Consider the following 19,693-nt stretch of genomic DNA (forward strand, 5'->3'; position numbering starts at 1 on the left):
GAGTGAGCAGGACCCGTGGAGCTGGGTGTGGGAGGCTGGGTCTCAGCGGGTGCTCTCAACAGCCCTATTAATATCTGAGAGAACATTCCAGAGAAAGGAGGAGGAAAAACCCCGGAGTATCTCAGAGCTCAGTGGCCACAAGGAGCTCCAGGCTCCAGGCGCCAGGCGGAGGTCCTGGGTCCGGTCTGGGGCGACCCCAAGTCCTGCGGGACTCCCCAAGACAACCCTCTGCAGGGCCTGTGTGCTTGCGGTTTTCCTCTCTCTCCCGATCTATTCTGGGCTCGCTGTGCTCGGGGCCAGCCTGGGAAAGGGGCTGAGGCCCGGGGAGGGCGGCGGGCAGCCAGGAGGAAGCCGGGAGCAGGCAGGCAGCGGATGATTTAGGAGCTGTTCTGGGCAGGCCCCTGGAGAGTGTGGGCAGGGGAGGGCGGAGGTACAGATGGAAGGAGCATTTATTAAGGGTGAGCCGAGAGATGCAAAGGGTTTTCTTGGGAGCCCTGGTGAGAACGGAGGCCTGGAGCCGCTGCGGTGAGGGCTGGGCATGGCGCGCGGCCAGGAGCCCGAGCCGCAGACCTGGGCACCGGCCACTGGGAGGGTGTCTCCGGCTGGTGCACACGCCAGCCTGTGTCCGGCCCGGCCAGGCCCCGCCGGCTTGGAGACACCCCTCTGCATTCCTGCTCCACCCTTGGGCAGATGGGGCTCCCTCACTGGCCTCATGCTTTTTGTCCACCTGTGAACTGGGGAGACTCATGGGGCCTTTCCCACACGGAAGAGCCTGGCGCACAGTAGGGATGTTCTCATCTTAATTTCTTCCTTTCTTTCCTTTGTAACATGCTCTGCAGTCCACACTGCCCTGAAGCCCTGGCTGCCCAGGCCTCAATTCTTCTGGTCCATTCCATTCTCAGACCAGGGGTTCAGAGCAATGAACTCTCAGCCTGGCGTGCACGGCCTGTCCCAACTTGACCCAGGTCCTCCATCCTGCTCATCTCCCACCTTGTTGCCGTGGCTGTGCCCCAAACTCCCAGCCTCCCTTCTACTATGTACCTGAGCCTCTGCCTTCCCGACACGCTCACCCTCCCCAACTGAGAATGCCCAGCTGATTCCCCCATATGTCTTTTGAGGCCCAATTCAAGTGCCACCTCCTCCAGGAAGCCTTCTAGGGATGTTCCAGCCTTCCCTTGGTTGAGTTTCCAGAGTACTCAGCTTGGGCCCACGCTGAGCCCAGTAACTGTATGTTGGCAGGAACTAGGGGCAGCACAGAGGCTATTCCTGGTACCCAGGGAAGGCTGGCTTTCTGGAGGCAGTGGGAAACAGGATGGGAAAGGTTTACATTGCTATAGGAAAACAGATGCTCTAGGGAGAGATGAGGGAATTTCCACTGAAGCTAAGACAGATGAGCTAATACTGCACCCCCCTCGGGGACTTTCAGAGGGGAAGAGGACACCTGGCTGCTGGCAGGGCCTGGAACGTTGAGGTGAACCCACAGAGTGGGGAGGAGCATAAGGGCTGTCCTGGACAAAACAGCAGCCCCACAAAAAGCTGGCAGTGGGGACGGTCCCAAGGGCAGACCCCCACCCCTCAGAACTGTTAACCCAAGGACCCACAAAACATTGGTTTAAAGGTGAAGCTCAAAGCCCACCTGTCCTCTTCATGTTAACAAGACAAAAGCAAGCCCCCAGCTTCCATGATTATTTGAGAATTCCCCTCTACACCCATCAAATTAGAGCAGTGTCCATCGGGGCCGCAGGGGCTCCGACAGGTATTAAACTTTAATGAGCACTAATGGCTTTGCCCTACTTTGTGAGTGCCGGGCCTACATTTATGAACATTTAATTTCTCAGGCCTTGACCTCCTTTCTTCCCTCTCCTGCCCACCCTCAGAGAAGTTTGTGAGCCTTCCTGGACCACCTGACAGCCAGCTTCCTGTGCCAGGTGACTCGGCATCCTCCTGGGGAGAGAAGCAAAACTCAACAATTAAAACCCCCGAGTCAGCAGCCAGCAGACAGGACTGTCAGCCTGATGCAAGGGATGGCAGTACGTCATTAATTCCTTTGCTTCAGGTAGATTAGCAGAAGTGTCAGGAAGGTCCACGCTGCCTGCACCGTGACCTGAAGTCCCCCATGGGGACCAAGGGCTGGGGGTGCTGACCAGGGATGAAGGGGCCCAGGACTGGCGGCCGAGCCCCTGCTGCCCCCTGGCGGCGATGAGACCCACTGACCCGGGGAGGGTTGAGGGTAGGGGTGGGGGTCTGCAAAGCCCTCGGCTCAGGCCCAGTCAAGAGGCTGGGGGAGCTGCCTGGTTTTGGATGAGAACCCCTAAAACGACTGGAGCCCTGGAGTTGGCAGCTATCTCATGGGACAGCCCTCACGGGACTGTGAATCAGCCACAGCCTGAAGAACAGCTGTTCCAGAAGTTTCCAGACCTGTCTCAGGCAGCGACAGGTGGCCCTCTGGGGTCATCTCTGCAAAATGAGGTAAATGCCATCCAGCAGCCTCAGTAGCCCTTCAGCTCCAGAATGGAGTCCATTCCAGCAGCATATACAAACACCTACTATGTGCCAGGTACTGCGCAGGCCTGAGTGACATCAGACGTAACCGCTAGCAAGATTCAAGGGGGGGATGCATCAATCACAGACATCAGGTCACTCGGCCTCCAGCCCAGGGAGACTAGGACCACTGCCTCCCCTCTGGCCCTCTGCAGCCAGGGGCCCTCAGACGCAGCTGAAGTGAACTCATTCTTTCCCTCCTGGGTGACGTGCCTCAGTCTCTCCAGGAGGCAGCTGGCCTGTCAGAAGCAGTGACCGCAGGCCCCATGCGCAGCCTGCAGCAGCAGCAGCAGCAGCATCTGCTGGGCTCTGATCCTCCTCCCACTGACCAGACTTCAGTCCTGTCAAAAGGAGAAGGCTGAGCCTAAGGAGGCAAGGCTCTGGCCCAGCCACACCAGGATTCAGCTGCTTTTGTCTGGGTGGACGGGAAGGTGTCCTTGTGAGGGGCTCCCAGCCTGGCCAGGGTCAGCCAGCCTGAACCCCATCTCCCGTGCTGGCCTCAGGCTCCGTCCCCAGGAGATGTGCTGGCTCCCAGAAGCCATGCTCCCTAAAGGTTAACAGGATGATCACCTGGCTGGGATCCAGCTCCTTCTACCACTTCCTGGCTGTGCTATCTGGCAGGGCCTCAGTCTTCTCACCTGTGAACTGGGGATCCTAACAAGGTTGCCACATAAAATACAGAGTGCCCGCTGAAATTTAAATCTCAGATAAACTGTGAATAATTAAAAAACATAACAGCCTGGGGTGCCTGGGTGGCTCCATCGGTGAAGCGTCTGTCTGCCTTTGGCTCGGGTCATGATCCCTGGGTCCTGGGATCAAGTCCCACATTAGGCTCCCTGCTTAGTGGGGAGTTTGCTTCTCCCTCTGCCCTTCCCCCTGCATGTGCTTTCTCTCTCTCTCTCAAGTAAATGAATAAAAAATTGTAAAAAAAAATAACACTCTGTAAGATACAATTCCTGTACAATACAATTCACTCCTTTAAAAGTGTGCCATTCCATGGTTTTTGGTCTACTCACAGAGCCAAGCAACTATCACCACAGTCCATTCTAGAATATACTCCTCACCCCAGCAAGAAACCCCACACCTGCCAGCTGTCAGTCTCCATTGCCCCTCCCCATCCCCAGGCAAAGAATAATTTTAAGTATGAGTATATCCCAAATATTACATGGGATATACCCATACAAAAACACACTTGTTTATCTGATGTTAAAATATAACTGGGCTCCTGTTTTGTTTTTCTTTCTAAGTCTGACAACCCTTAGCCCCTGGGGCCTGCTGTGGGCATTAAATAGTTAACTGCCTCAGTTACTCATGGCGGGGTTGTTTTGTTATGTTTACTATTTTATAGTCTTTTTTTTTTTTTTAAGATTTTACTTATTTATTCATGACACAGAGAGAGTGAGGCAGAGACATAGGCAGAGAGAGAAGCAGGCTCCATGCAGGGAGCCTGACGCGGAACTTGATCCTGGGTCTCCAGGATCACACCTTGAGCCAAAGGCAGATGCTCAACCGCTGAGCCACCCAGGCGTCCCCACTTTTACAGTCTTAATTTGAGATGCCCCAGAAGCAGAACCTGAGTCAAGGATTTAGGTGCTAGACATTTATTTGTGGGCAGACTGCAGGAAGCGAGGAAGTGAAGCCATGAGAAAGGAGAAGGGAGGAGAGCCATCAAGGGGTCACCTTGAGTGGGCCTGCTGGCGACCCTGGGATGGACATACACGGTGGGGTCTTTATCTACCACCTTTCCTTCTTGGGTGGGAGTGGTTCCTAGGGGTGTGAACCCCATACCCAGAGTAGGGGCATAGCCAGCTAACAGCTTGGAGCAGAGAGATCCGGAAGCAATAGTATTCTACAGACTTCTCTGTGGGTGAGCTCTAGGCCAGGCAGAGCAGATGCTGGCAGGGCCCAATGGCAACCTGCCACAGTGACTGGGGCCATCGTACTGGGGTGAATATTGTCCCCTCAAATTCATGTCCACCTGCAAACTGTGAGTGCCACTTCAGATGGAAAAAGGGTCTTTGCAGATGTAGTTAAGAGGAGGTCACAGTGGGGCACCTGGGTGGCTCAGTCAGTGAAACGTGTGCCTTTAGCTCAGGTCATGATCCTGGGGTCCTGGGATCGAGTCCCATGTTGGGCTCCCTGCCCAGCGAGGAGCCTTCTTCTCCCTCTCCCTCTGCCATTACCCCCACTTTGTGCTCTATCTCACTGCCAAATAAATAAATAAATAAATAAATAAATAAATAAATAAATAAATAAAATCTTTTTTTTTTTTTTAAAAAAAAAAGGTCACAATGGACCAGGGAGGGCCCTGGCCTAAGGCTTGCTGTCCATACAAGAGGGGTACGTGGTCAGAGACGCATGCACAGGGAAGGTGGCCGTGGGAGGGAGAGGGGGGGACTGAAGGGATGTGGCCACACGCTGGGGGCCACCCAGGATGGCTGCACACACCAGAAGCTGGAAGAGAGAAGGAAGGATCCACCCGAGAGCCTTCAGAGGGAGCACAGCCCTGCCCATACCTGGATCTTGGACCGCTGCCTGGGGGGACTGGGAGGGGATCTGCCACCCCAGTGTGTGGCCTTCTGTTGTGGCAGCCCCAGGACACTCACACAGCAAGTCACTACCTCTGTGCTGACAAGGGAGGAAGACGCCCGTCTCCTGGGGTGGCAGGTGCAAAACGCAGCCCTGGACCCTGGGATGGACATACACGGTGGGGGCTGCCCTGCCTGTTTCTGTCGAGGCCGCTGCTGGAGCGTGCTGGGCTGACAGCCTGGGGGGGGGAGAGCGCTGACAGCATCAAGCCATGTAAGCGCCTCCCCCCAGGCGGCGGGCGCCCTCGTTCCATCGGCTCCCGGGCGCCGGCGGTGGGGTGCGGAGGCGCCGTCATAAGGGCCCGGCTCTCGGATCCCCGCGGTGCCCGCCCGCCACCCGGCCCCGCCCGCGGCCCCGGTGCTGCCAGCGCCACGCGTCTCGAGTGCAGACACGAAATGTAATGTCATAACATTCCCGGTCCCATAACCTTTGCTTCAGGAGACAGCTCCGGCTGTCAGAGGAGCCTGGAGGTAAATATTTCAGCGGCGGAGGGGAGCCCAGCGCGGGGAGCTTGACGGGCTGCTCCCCAGGGCGGGCAGGAGGGGACAGGCGCCGCCGGGGAGCGCCCGCGTCAACCTCCACCCGTTTAAAATATACGCACAGTAAATCCAAGGCAAGTGCGAGGGAGAGGCTAAAGCCTGGATAAAATATGAGCAGATATAAAGCCCGACACCTTTATTGTTCTGAAATGTCTTCCAATAAGTTATGGGACCGCGGCTTGACCCTAACCTATCATATTGTTATACGGCGGGACAAGGAGCTGCTCGCGGAATTTGGGCTCTGCGGTTGGGGGCCTCGGTGCCCTTGCCAGGCTGCCCCCCGCCTGGGCATGGGTGCCTCCACTTTGTGCAGAGCTGACCCTGACATCCCCGCCTGAAGACAGAGAGCCTGTCTCGTCTCCGTCTCCTGCTGAGCACGTGCCCTTGGTCACCTGGATGACCGTGTCTGTGGCCTCATAAAACTACAGGCACTGTGTATTTACTGAGCACCTACGATGTGCCAGCGACGGCCGGGGATTCTAGGGACACAGTTTAGAAGCACAAGCACGAACACAGGCGCGTCCTGGTGCATCCTGGGCACAGCTGCCGGGGCCTGTCCCCTGTCCCTGTGGTCATCCTGTCCCATCTGTGGAAGACAGGCAAAGCCCCCGACCCTGTAGGGTCCTTGTGAGACTGCAGGCCCCAGTCCACACAAAGTGCCAAGCTCAGGCCTCCCTACCACGCGGCTACTTGCGATGGTGCCCCTCTCTGGGCCTCAGTGTGCTCCTCTGTAACATGGGGACAGCACCTCTCCGCAGGGCGGTGAGGACTCCGCGGTTGGCACAGGACGGGGCAGGGGGTTTCAGCAGGAAGGGCTCCATGACTGTCCTGGATTATTATTATTTACGCAGAAGAGGAGATCCTGGAGGCTCAGCCAGCACAGTAGGGCCGCCTCGTGCCGGGTTTAGGGTCTGCAGGAGAGTAACCCACAGTGGGTGGGTGCAGGGAGAAAAGCAGACACGTGGCCACGTGAAGGGACCCGAAACAGTCAGGTTTCACACCACCTGCATGCACACCCCATGCGAAGGCACGTGAACCCCACCCTCACACGCCCTGGGGTGACCCCGGCAGCTTCCGAGCCAGGCTCTGCTCCATCGCACGCTTCAGAAGAGGCAAGGCAAGCCTGAACTGCTGCCTGGCGGGCCCGCTCCTCTCCCCTAGCACCTGGCTGGAAGGCCTCGGGGGCTGCGTGCCTGGTCCCCATCAGCAACAGCGACTGCGAGGTTCAGAGAGGACCCCAGGTGACAGTGCCTTCCTCCACCCCCGAGGTCCCCTGAAGGTGTTTCGTCTGACTCACCTTCTCGCACCTGTCATAACCCAACCACGTCCCGCTGTCTCTCATCACTGGTCAGAACCGGCTCAGGGAAAGGAAAGCAGCCCAACGTCGCCCAACGTCGCCTGCCTTCTCTTCTCTTTCTTCCTTCCGTCCCCCCATCCATCCACCCTTAAAACTTCCTGCCTTCCTTCTTCCTCTGTCCACCCATTCATCCTTCTGCTCACCCATGCGTGCAGCCAGTGTTTACTGAGCACCTACAATGCACCAGGTACGACCCCATGTTCTGGGGAGACACCAGTGAACAGAAGGGATGGACAGGCTCTCACAGTAACTACGTCTAGCTAAGGGAGATAGATTTTTTTAATAAAAAAAAGTGGAAATCAGGGTGCTCAGTGGTTGAGGGCCTGCCTTCAGTTCAGAGTGTGATCCCGGGTCCTGGGATAGAGTCCCACCTCGGGTTCCCTGAAGAGAGCCTGCTTCTCCCTCTGCCTACGTCTCTGCCTCTGTGTGTGTCTCTCATGAATGAATAAATAAATAAATAAATAAATAAATAAATAAATAAATAAAATCTTAAAAAATAAAAAAAGAGGAAATCAATGAAGGAGAGAATTTGAGGTCATTTAGTGCCTAGTATGAGGAAGAAAGCAAATCAAGGTGGTTAACAGAGTGAGTCTGTGAAGAAGGCAATCTAGGAGGGCCTCTTGGAAGAGGTGACAGTTGAGCTAAAGCCTGAAGGGCAGAGGGAACCAGTCATGCAAATTTCCAGGGAAAGGGAATTCCAGGCCCCTTCCAAATGCAAATGCCCCTCAGCAGGAGGAGGAGAGATGGGGCCACAGTTAGGTCAGAGCCAGTGGGGTGGGGCATGGAGGACGGTGGGAAGGGGCCCAGATACCGGGAGGGGCCAAGTCTGGGGAAATCCCCTGCTGTAGGAATCAGGTAGGGCCTGGAGGCTGGGCCCCAGGTGCTGGGGGGTAGTGCACACCCTCCTCAGGCCTGGACCAGGAAGCCACTGAAGGACCACAGTGGTCAGACAATGTGGCATCCTCTGGCACTGCTCCCTGTGGTCTTCGGGTGCTTCCAGGGCACCCCATACTCAAACTGGCAAGAACTCCGGGGAGCTGGCACAGGAGGGCCTTGTGTGTGATGCTGGGTGGCCCTTGTGGGCCCCAGAAGCTTCTGCACCTTGGTTTCCCCACACAGAAGCCCTGTCACTGCAGGGCTGCATGGAGGAGTATCTGGCTCTCATCTAGGCCTATGACCAGGAGCCTGTCCCTCTTGCCTCCCCAGTGCAGTCCTGCTCGGCACAAATGCCCGCCCTGGCCCTGGGCCCAGCTCACCCGGACACTCCACCCCCGGTTCTAATTGGTCCTGAGGAGCCATGGTCCCAGAGCCATGGACCCTCCCGAAGTCCACCCAGCTGAGGTGTGAGTTCCAGGAATATCGCTCTGGCCCCTTCTTCTTCCCCAACACACCACTGGGGTAGAATCTGTTAACGAGAACTGCAGAGGAAGGTTCTAGAAGGAGCATCCCAGGAGGGTGGCATGGGGTGGGGGAGCTAATCCTTCCTGGACACTGAGCTCTGTGAGGCCTCCCTTCCAAGGCTTTTCATGAATCAGAGTGTTCAATAATCCCCTCATCACCATTTTATAGATTGAGAAACTGAGGCCCAGAGAGGGTAAGAACACAGCTGGGATCCAAGCCTGTGCTGTGAGCCTCTGACAATACCGATAATATCAGGCCTCAGTTCCAGAGCGCTGGGTACCTGGTGCTGTGGGGAGCACACCACACGACAACCCCTCTTATCATCACAAAACCTGGTGACTGTCCCCCTTTACATGTGGGGGAACTGATGCAAAAGAGGGTTAAGGGGAAGGTAGTGAGGTAGGATTCCAAGCAGGCAGGACGGGGCTTCTGCATCCCCAGAATCAGCTGCCCCTACTGGTTTGGGGCAGGAGGGCTGTACGTGTGGGGGCCTGGGGCATCTGCTGCCTTGCCCTGCTCTGCCCTGCTCTGCTCTGCTCTGCAGGCCACGCTGCTGAGCTCCGGGGCGAGGGTGCACGTGAAGGATCCCACCCGAGGCCCGCGGTGGGCTGTCTTCAAGCAGGGTGGGAGGTGGGAGGTGGGGGTGGGCTCCTGAGCAGACACCTGTCAATCCTGCCACGATACAGACGCCTGACTAAGGGGCAGCTGTCACCCAGGCACCAGGGACCCCAGACAGGCCTCACTCCGGGGCCAGGAGTTCACCCCCGCGGTTAGGAAGAGGAATCATCCCCCGGCAGCCCCCCAGCCCATGGCACCATGGGGCACGAGCCAACCCTCAAAGGGTCCCACGGCCCTCGGCCACCCCCACCAGTTCAGGACCACGGCGGGCCCCGTCTGGAGCCGGAGCCGGAGCCAGAGCCGGAGCCGTTCTGGCCCGGGGGTCACCAGCGGTCATTCTTAATGGCTCGGCTCTCCTGTCCAGCCCTGTCTCCACAAGGGAGTGATCTATGACCCCATTACCGCCGAGGCCTCTGAAGGGCTCCAGGATGGATTACCGGCTGCCTCGAGAGAGCGGGGAGGCAAAATCACACGCAGGTGAAAAATGAACTTCATCAGACTCCCCGGGTCTCATTACCATCCATCAGCAGCCAGTCCGACCCTGGGGTGGGGGGGCGCACACCCCCCTGCTCCGCCCGAGCGCCACCTAAGCTCTGCTCTCAGCTTCGCCTCCTGCCTCGCTCCCCAGGGACCCTGAGACGAAGCCAGTTGCCAGGGGGCGGGAGGCAGGCGTCTCCCACCGGCCGTGCCCTGTGTGGCTGTGAGTCCCTGTCCGGGCGTCGGGGCCGTGGACGCTGACAGCCGGGGCCAGGCCGTGAGACCCGGTGGACCTGCTTCCCGCCCTTGCTCCTGGCCTCCTGCCCAGACAAACAGCCTCTGGCTGGAGGCCCTGCCCCAAACACCTGCTGACGTTCCCCTGCTCGGCCGGGCCCGTGGGGAGCAAACGGGGGCTTGTCTCCCATTTGGCGAGAAGGGGCTTGTCTCCCATTTGGCAGAGGCACCCAAGGGTTCGGGGCAGGCGGCCGGGAGCCAGAGACCTTTACGAGAGGAAGCAGTTCTGGAGACGTCTGGCCGCGCCCGGCGGGGTGGGGGCAGGTGCCCAGCAGGCTAACATAGCCTCGCAGCGACTCCGAGCAGCCAGGAGTACGGCAGGCCCGCTCCGAAGGCCGATTGCCCACCTCCCCTGGTCACTGGCCAAAGAACCCCCGCCCTGGCGCAGAAAAATAAAACTTGGACCCTCCCGGGTCCCACCCCTGAAGGACCAGTTTCCAGTCACTCTACTCCTCTTCTGTCTTGCGTCCTCTCGGGAGGACCTGAGCTTTGTTAGCCAGAGCCCATCGCGATCCCCGAGGATGAAGCCTGTCAGGCATCCAGAACATTCCACCCCACATGCCTGGCTGTGAGCTCGTGGCCCTTCTGTGGCTGAGCAACTGGCCGCACAGGTCCCAGCTTATGCAAGCAAAGGGGAGACCCAGGGATGAGGGACGGGTACCCGAAATCTTTTTCCCATGATGATATTCCAGGCGGCTCTTCAATGTCTACTCTGTGCAGGCTGATTCCTCACGTGATCTTGGTGAGGCTACAGGATTGGGGCTAGAGGAGGTTCCGTTTCATAGGTGCGGGCATGACAGTTCAGAGAGGTTGAGAGAGTGGTCTGAGATCACACAGCAAATCAACGGCAGCGTTGGGAGGGAAGCCAGCGCCCCTGTGTCGTCTCAGCTACACGACAGGGGTCGTGAGAGGTTCTCCAAGCTGAGCCTGGCCCTTGCGGGATGAAGACTGTGCTTCCACGCCACCATCCTCACGGTGTGTGTGTGTGTGGGGTCTCAGCCAGCGTGGGGCATGTTCCTTTCCTCTCATAGGGGGCTCCAGGGCTCTGGATCAGGGGGCCTGGGCTGGCTGGTCTTCCCTGGCACATCCCTACCCTCTCTGAGCCTGTCCCTGCCTGTGAAGGGAGGCGATAGAGACAGTCTCTGTAGGGTGTGAGTTCTAGGAGGGTCACTGGTGAAACTGCTTTGGAAGAGGCAGCTCCCGGATCCAGAGGGATTGTCGGTGTTAATCGGATTCTGAGGGGAGAACCCATCAGAATCTGAGCCAGAGTTGGGGGTGACAGCCACGGCCTGCAGGGAACGGCCAAGGACACAGTCCTATGGCCTAGAGACCAACCGTCCTCTCTGGCCCCAGGCTCTGCAGGGAGGAGGCAGGCACATAGGGCCCTCCCAGCCCCAGTGACTTCCTGCTCTTGGCCAGGGGAGTTGGGGGGTGGGGGGTGGGTGTCGTCTTGTTGGAGGCAGGGAGGGTCCCTTTAATGGAAGACCTTTCTTATTCCAAGCCCTACCCTCGAGACCCCGCTGCTGTCTCCTCCTGGCTTCTGTCCGCCCAGGCAGCCAGACACCCACGAAGCATGAATAGTCGATTGTGGGCAGCGTCTGAGCAAACCTGCAGTCACCCAGGCTAGCCTGAGAGGAGTGTGTGTGTCAGAGAGCGGCGCCTATGAGAGTGTGTGTGTGTGTGTGTGTGTGTGTGTGTGCATGCGAGAGGACGTGCCCTTGTGCAGGGAGGCTCTGCAGGTCCACACCAGGCCCACAAGACTACGGTACGGCGCCTAGTGACAGCCCCTGGCTGGATGGTGGGAAGGAGGCCTCGCTTGGGGGATTCCTGGTCTTTTCCAGAAGCATCTGACCTCCTCTGCATCTGCACTTATAAACAGGACACCCCCGTGCCCTGCTGCCGTCCTTCCTGGTCACCCTGAACTCATGGCCGGGGCCACGTGATCTGAATGCCCGGAAGACAGAGGGGTCACTGTGTGTCCTCTCAGACACAAGTGCTCACAGTGGAGGCCTCACAGCTGATCAGCCTCATGTGGGGAGTAAACCCTGTCCTCAGAATCCAGGACAACAAGGGGTTGGCTCCTGTCCCGCTCTGGCCAGGGCTTGTGGGTAAAGGAAGGGCCCAGGGCGCCAAGATAAGGCTGGACTCAGGGTGATCAGGGAGGGAGCAACAGGCGAGGAGATAAGCCACGGGAGCCCTGTGCCCCCCCCAGGCCCCATGGCGGTGTGTGGCTGGGAGATAACCACATTTCGGGGGCGGGCCCCAAGCAGGGCCGAGGCTTCATGATTGATGTGCACTGGACAAGCCGCCTGCCGGCCCAGAGGGGAGGGACAGTGGAAAGCTGGGGCTCCGTGGAGATCCAGCAGCCCGGGAGAGAGGAGCTGGCTGAGAGCCCACGCTGCTGTTGTCTGTTCCTGGGCCTCTGGAGGACTCTTTCAGGCACCCCAGCTAGCCCTGCACGAGGCATGGCCCCCAGGTCAGCGAGGTGCTCCCAGACACCGAGAGGGACCCATGCCCAGCTTGTTCTGAACAGACATGTCTCTCTACAAACAGAAACGCTGGCCTCTGGACACCTGGGTGGCTCAGTGGTTGAGCATCTGCCTTCCACTCAGGGTGTGATCCGGGGGGCCTGGGATGGAGTCCCACATCAGGCTCCCCACAGGGAGCCTGCTTCTCCCTCTGTCTATGTCTCTCTCTCTGTCTTTCATGAATAAATAAATAAAATCTTAGAAAAAGAAAAAGAAGGAGAAGAAGAAGAAACGCTGGCCTCAGGTTTACCCAACAGCCTCCGGAAGGGTGGTTAGCACAAGCAGGCCCTCCTGGGCCCGGCCTGTGTGTTCCGAGCGCTGAGAAGTGGTCACCACCCCAAGCTGCCGGCGAGATGCTGGCCTCCGTTTCACATTAGTGGCCCCTGCCGAGTTGTGGCTGCCTCGTTCACATCCTGTCCGACTGCCAAGCCTCAACTTCCTTGTCTGCGACACGGGGCTAACAGTATCTACCTCTCAGGGATGTCATGAATATTAAATTAGCACCCAGTAAGAGCTCCATACATGTTTATGAAGTCAAATTAAGTTAACGGCATGACCTCGCGGATTCTCCTCCTAAGAAGTCCTCCTGGGACTTCAGCACTGAAAACAGGTGCTGGAAGTCAAACCTGCGCATGAATATTCACAATAGCCAGAAGGTGGAGGTGACGCAAACACCCAATAGCGACAGAATGAACACGCAGTATGTGGGCCGTCCACACATGGAATATTACTCAGTCATGAAAAGAGGTGGGAGTACTGGCTACCCACGGGTGAACCTCGACACCTACTAGGTGAAGGAGGCCCTTCACAGGCAGATGCCACCTCCGTGAAAGGTCCAGAAAGCACAGAGCCATGGAGACGCAAAGCAGGGTCGTGGTTGCCAGGGAAGAGAGGGGCGGATGCCAGCTAACCAGTAAGGGGGCTACCGCTTGGGGGCATAAAAAGTTTTATTCATTCATTTAATTCATTTAATGTGCACTTTTCATTCATTCATGAGAGACACAGAGAGAGGTAGAGACACAGGCAGGGGGAGAAGCAGGCTCCATGCAGGGAGCCCGACGCAGGACTCGAACCCCGGTCCCCAGGATCAGGCCCTGGGCTGAAGGCGGCGCTAAACCGCTGAGCCACCCAGGCTGCCCATGAAAACAGTTTTGAACTGGACAGAGCGGGTGGCGGCATGACATTGTGCGCGTACTAGAAGCTACTGAATCGCTTACTATAAAATGGTTAGTCTGTGTTATGTAAATTTTGTCTCAATACGAAAAGTTGAAACGAACGGTGGACATGCACTGCAAAGACTTTGCCAGACAAGTTGCGGGTTCCTGCACCCCCTTCTGGTAATGTACGGGTCCCCCAACAAGCTGCAAAACACGGAGAAGGGGTCTTCCCCACCTGGGCTGAACGGCACTTGTGGTAAGGGAGCAGGAGAGGGCTGCTTTCTGAGCTGGGTGATGGGTCAGGGGCTGAGGACACGGATCCCCTCGTGAGTATTAATTGAATCTAATTAGATCCGGGCGGGGCGCCCGGGGGGCTCAGTCAGTTGAGCGTCTGCCTTCAGCTCAGGTCATGATCGCAGGTCCTGGGATCGAGCCCCGTGTCAGGCTCTCTGCCCAGCAGGGAGTCTGCTTGCTTCTCCCTCTCCCTCTGCTTGCCGCTCCTCCCTGCTTGCGCTCTCTCTCAAATAAATAAAATCTAAAAAAAAAAAAATTAGATCCACGGCCACAGTAAATGAAGCCAATTTGTTAACTGTGTTTATGCCAGGATTTCAAATCGCTACCATGTAACACAGAGCACAGACCAAATGTCCAAGATACATGTAACTGGATCACCATGGAGGGCCATGGAGATGGGCAGCGGCCCAGAGTGGAGTAGCCGGGAAGTGGGGGCACCCGGGCGGGGAGGGGCATCCCTCACCTCGTCCCCACCTCCGTCTTGCTTGTCACCCTGACCTTCCCGAGGCTTCAGCCTCCTCATCTGTAGAACAGTGGGGCTGACCCAGGGACAAAGTGGGGAGATGAGTGGTGGTGGTGGTGGGTGGTTAGTATCTTCACGATCACATGAGGCACTGGGGCACCACTGCCTCCCCACCCCCAGAATTGTCTCCCTCTACCTCCAAGACCTCAACCAACCCCCTTTGCATCTTGGAATCCTTCAAGCCACAGCTCCGTCCCTCTTCCTCCAGGAAGCCCTCCCAGATCGCCTCAGCTGTGTGCCTTTAACCTTCGGAGTGCCCAGCTGCACATGAAGCTCCCTGAGGACAAGACCCCCTAGCTCTGACACCCCGCTGTCGTTTAGAGCTCTGGTGACCATCTATGTTAGAATTTCCTGGCCAGTCCTTAGAATCCCTCAGAATGTTCCTGAAATGATAACGCTTTGACTTCCCAAAGCCAAACACCTGGTGTCCTGTCTTTGGACTTGAAAAATAAGCCCCTTTGTCCACCATGTTTGGCAAGATTGCAGCACCAGTAGGTGCAGACCAAGGAGGAAGGCCAACGGGCCAGCAGGAGCAGAGGATGCCCACAGCAACTTGCTTCCCTCACCTCCTGGGCTGTGGCCATGGGGCTCTGGCCAGGCCTGGGTGTCAGGCAGCAGAGGGAGTGCACGCCCAGTGGAGGGGCTCAGGGTCCCCTCACAGTCCAACAGGGAGTGGGCTCCAGGGCCCTGAGCTGGCACCTGCAGGGAGGAAATGCCCCACGGGAATGGCTCAGGGGCCTCTGTTCTGCTGGGACTTCAGCTGGCCCACAGGAACCAGCAGGCCTGGGTGACTGACCAGCAGCGCACCAGGGAGACGAGGAAGGAAACTGATACTTGGCCGTACCTACTATGTGCCAGGACCACCTCTCCAACATCTTTAGGAGCGAGGTGGGGGCAACAACCAGTCAGTCAATACCAGGAAAGATGTGAAGCTGTTCTTAGTTTTCTTATGCACTGATTCATCCATCCACTCATTGGGCAGATACTTACTGAGGGTCTACTATGCGCTGGCCACTGTCCTGGGTGCTGGGAGCAGGAATGGATAGATGTGCTCGGCCTCTTGGAGCTATGCCACCAGCAGGGACAGCAGACAGTGAGCAGGAAAATCTGCTAAGTCTGCTACTGGATGGTGGCCTTTGCTCAGGACAGGCAGGTGACACGGAGGAGGGGACGCTTTAGAAGAGGTGGACAGGAAGCCCATGCAGGGAGTGATTTTACCTCCAGATCTGAGGGGAGGGAGGGAGGGAGGCCTGCAGTTCCCTGGGGAGCAGCCACAGTAGGAACAAGGTTGCGGGTGGTGTCTGGAGCAAGGAAAGGGCACTTGGCTCCCTACGTGGCCAGGAGGGCAGGTGGCTTGTCCAGGTTTGCCCAGCCAGTTAAGTGCCACAGCTAGGCTCCCAACTGGGCTATTTTAATTCTGGAGTCCTCTGTCTCTGGCTGTGTGCACCAGCTGGGGAGGGTCCTACTACCTACCCCCCACCAACCTGCACCAGATTCGTAAAGCCTCTCCCTGAGGAGGGGAGATGCTGGAGCAGCACCGACGGAGGTGGGTGGCTGGAGACCGAAAGGGACAGCTGGCCATTTTCATCCTCAAGTTGCCTGCTAGGCCCACCCAGAGACCCAGGGTGTGTACAAGGCCACGGGGCACAAAGATTCACCCAGGCCTCAGTCTTGTGGTCTCTAAGTTGGGCTAATAACCACACATGCCTCCCTAGAGTCATGGGGAGGAGTCGCAGAGTCAATCCGTGCAAAGCACTGAGAGCTGGGGCCTCCCTGGCTTCTAGTGGGGAGTCAGGGAGGCTGAGGCCTTCCCACGGTTCATGGTGGGAATAGGCTTCTGGCTTCAACCCTCCCACAGTGGCTGCTGCCTGGGAGGCCAGCCCAAGGATGGGGAAGGGCAGCTGCACGTAGGGTACCGAGCGCCCTGGGCCAGGGACAATCACAGAGTCTGGGAAGGGAGTCTGGAAGCCTGGCCCTTCCTGAGCTGCCCAGAGCCCCGCATGAGGGAGGGGCCGTGTCAGGGTCAGGTGGCCCATGCCCCTCACTGCCTCCCTCCCTCCCCAGCGCCCTGACCTGGCCCTCCTAGCCCTGACCGTTGGCACCAGGAGATGGGCTGCCGTTCCCGGGGAAGTCCGGTTGACCACACATGTTCCCAAGCCTGCTGGGGTGCAGATGACCAGGCTGATAAAGCCCTTTGGGAACAGGGCTGTCTGCAGAAGGCCTCAGATAAAGCTAAGTGGCCACCATAGAGCCTGTGCTTTCCTGTGTACCAGCAGGGGTGTCCTAGCACATTCTGCATTGGAGTGGGGGTAGGGGGCGCATACACTCTCCCCCAGCTCCCAGAGAGCCACAGAGGGAGGCCCTCTACCAGGTAGTTTATGAATCCGGGGCTTACCCTATGCCAAGCCTGCTGCGAGCCCCCCACCGGCCAGGACCTCCAGGTGTCCAAGGAAAAGAGCCGGAAGCTCTGCCTAGGACACGTGGAGTGAGAAGCAATAGGCACCTTCTACACATGTCCCTGCTCTAAGTGCTCCCTATCGTTATCTCATTTAATGTGCACTTTTCAGATGAGAAAACTAAGGCACAGAGGGGTTAGGTAATTTGCCCAAGGTCACACAGCTGGGAGAGGTTTCAAAGGGGGTCTTTCTCCCCCAGTCCTGTTTGGCCAGCAGATCATATGTGAGCCCTAGAGTGAAGACTCTGTATGCTGGCAAGGAGGACCAGGAGACAAGGGAGGGAATGGGTGGGGGGCAGGGAGGCCTGGTACCCAGGATGTTCTGACGCTACACAGATGCCTGTGGAGAATGGGATGCACAGGACGCTTCGAGGGATAGTCATGGCTCCCTGCAGTTCCCCAAGCCCACCATGTGCAGCCCACCATGGGTGCCAGTCACTCACCATCGCTGACACATGTCACCCCCACCAACGTTCCAGGCTTACAATCAAATGGGACCAGAACTTCAGAACCAAAATCAAAATGAGGTTGGTGGAGAAGATAGGAAAGAGGACCTGGGCCATTGCATACTGCAAATGCTTGTCCCCCACCCACCCCGAGATTGTACAGTGTGTGACCTGCCCAACAGTAGGAACAGTCCAGAAACCCAGCAGGATCCATGGCCCAGTGATGATGGCTGTGGAGGGGGATTTGCAGATCAACCTGCGACCACCTTGGGACACAGCCTCTTTCCCCAGCACAGAGGTGCAGCTCTCCCATGTGCCCCTTCATGGTGCTCCCCAACTTTTAAGATGTGAATGTGAACCTCACAAGGGGCCCCAGCCCCCGCCCTGCACCAGTGGGACTCCCACTCACACCCTGTGCTGTGGGGGCACCTGTGGCTTGGCAGGGCTTGGTGCTGAGGGGTGAAGGCGCAGACATCCGCTGCCCGTCCCCCACTTCTGGGCTCACCTCCAGCTCCTGGCTCCCGCGGTGACAGTCCGCCTCCCACAGCTCTGAGAACAGAGCCAGGCTGTGTTCACGTGTCCCCGCCGGGACCACACGGCGGGCGGGCGGGCAGGGAGGGGGCAGTGCAGGGGGGAGTAAAGCCACCATCCCACACCGCCAGGCCACAGGCTCTGTCTGTGCCCAAACCTGCCATTAGGGAGACTCGAGGCGGCCAGACCAGCCCACCCAGTCACCAAACTCAGCCCAGACCAGCCCCCGGGAGCCAGGGGTGGTGGCTGAAGGGCAGGGCCACAGCAGCAGCACTCATGACAGCCCAGGGTGACCGGTGCTTATCCTGTGCCCAGAACCATGCCCCAGGCAGCCTTCCCAGCACTGGGGAAGATGGAAATCCCGGGCTAGCCCCCATTTTATGGATGGGGTAATTGAGGCTCACAAAGAGTGCACCCATAGGGCCTGTGTGGTCTGGTTCCTGAGGCTGCTTCCTGAGGTGTGAGGGGGGTGGGGGCAAGAAGCTGCAGAGGGTCCACGGCTCTATCACTGTGGAGGGGTTGGAGCAGCCCTTGCGATTCCCAGGGGCTTAGAGGCCAGGTGCTTGGGACCCAGAGTGTGGAGGTTGGTTCCTGGTGGAAAGTCCTGCTTCAGAATTGCTGGGCTGATCCAGGCCCTGCACGGGCCCGGGACAAACCTCCTACCTCAACTAAACCGTTTTCTTATCTATAAAACAGCGCTAACGGCTTGAGAGCTGGCATGCAGTTGGTGTTTAATAAATGCCTTTTCTGTTCCTGTGCCTCGCTGGGTGAGGGAGAGAGACGAGCAGAGGCCAGGATGCTGGGGGTGAGGAAGGGTGGCTGTGACCTGCCCCTCGATGTTTTCTAGTGGTTTCTGAGCAGTTACTTTGTTCCAGATAAGGGAACGGTGTCTTCACCTTGATGGCTGCCTCCCACCCCAAGCCCAGTGAGGGTCACATAGGGTCCTCCCTGGCCCAGTCGGGGTCTTGAGATTCCTGCCGACCTGAAGGTGGTGGGCAGATGACACCAGGGACCCAAATGCTTCTGGACCACAGTGGCAGTGACAAGGGAACAGTGACAATCAGGGAGCTCACATGGCCAAGCTGGGTTGTCCCGAGGGCCTCACACCCTGACCACCCTCCATCCTCACAGCCCGGCCCAGTGGGGTTTATGTCAGGAAGTGGCCCAGAGAGGTTAGGCAGCTTGTCCAGGGCACACAGTTGTGAGTGTCAGTGCCAGGATTTGAACCCAGGCCAGCCGGGTCCAGAGCCCTACCTTTCACACCACATCTGGGGAGCAAGGGGTGCCTGGAATGGTCTCTCAGCCCCCGTAAGGGAGGGCAGGGTACCACTGTCACCCAGGTGAAGGGGTGGAGAGGCTGGCCCCGTCCACGTATCTGTCCTTGCCCTACAGGGGACAGAGGCCTTCTTCTGGCTGCAGGCAGCAGAGGCCAGCCAGCAGGAGGGGGTTTTGGGTCCCAAAAGCTGCCCTCATGGGCCCCCTCCTGTACAGCCTCCACCAAACCAGCAGGTCAGGCATGTGTCACGTCCATGTCCCTCATACACTCTGGGGATGGCAGGCGTGGCTGGCCACCAAAGCCACCGTCTGCTCAGTCATTCCCTCAGTCCGAAGCCACAGCGGTCACCTTGCCTGCTGGGCCCACTTGGGTGTGCACACACACATACGCACAGGAACCACACACCCCCACACACACGCTCAGCATCACACGCACACACCGACGCACAGAGACACGCAGCCAGAAATGACGAGGCGGGGAGCTGCCGGCCTGGAAACCCACTTGACTCGTCTGTCCTGATGGTGCCTGGAGGCGGGGAGGGTGGCCTGGTGAGCAGCCAGGGAGGACATGCAGAAAAGTCTGGCCCTGCCTTGGAGGTGGGTGACCACGGGGGTGGGGGGGGGGGCACGGGGACAAAAGCACAGCAATACTGCCCCAGCTGCAAGGG

General features: G+C 58.1%; 1 protein-coding gene across 5 annotated transcripts in view; it reads right to left on the reverse strand.

Annotated features, from left to right (window-relative positions):
- GSE1 (Gse1 coiled-coil protein) overlaps positions 1-19,693 on the reverse strand; it is a 413,704-nt gene that overhangs the window by 230,055 nt on the left and 163,956 nt on the right. The window lies entirely within an intron of this gene.

Source organism: Canis lupus, chromosome 5 (assembly GCF_011100685.1).
Source record: "Canis lupus familiaris isolate Mischka breed German Shepherd chromosome 5, alternate assembly UU_Cfam_GSD_1.0, whole genome shotgun sequence".
NCBI lineage: Eukaryota > Metazoa > Chordata > Mammalia > Carnivora > Canidae > Canis > Canis lupus.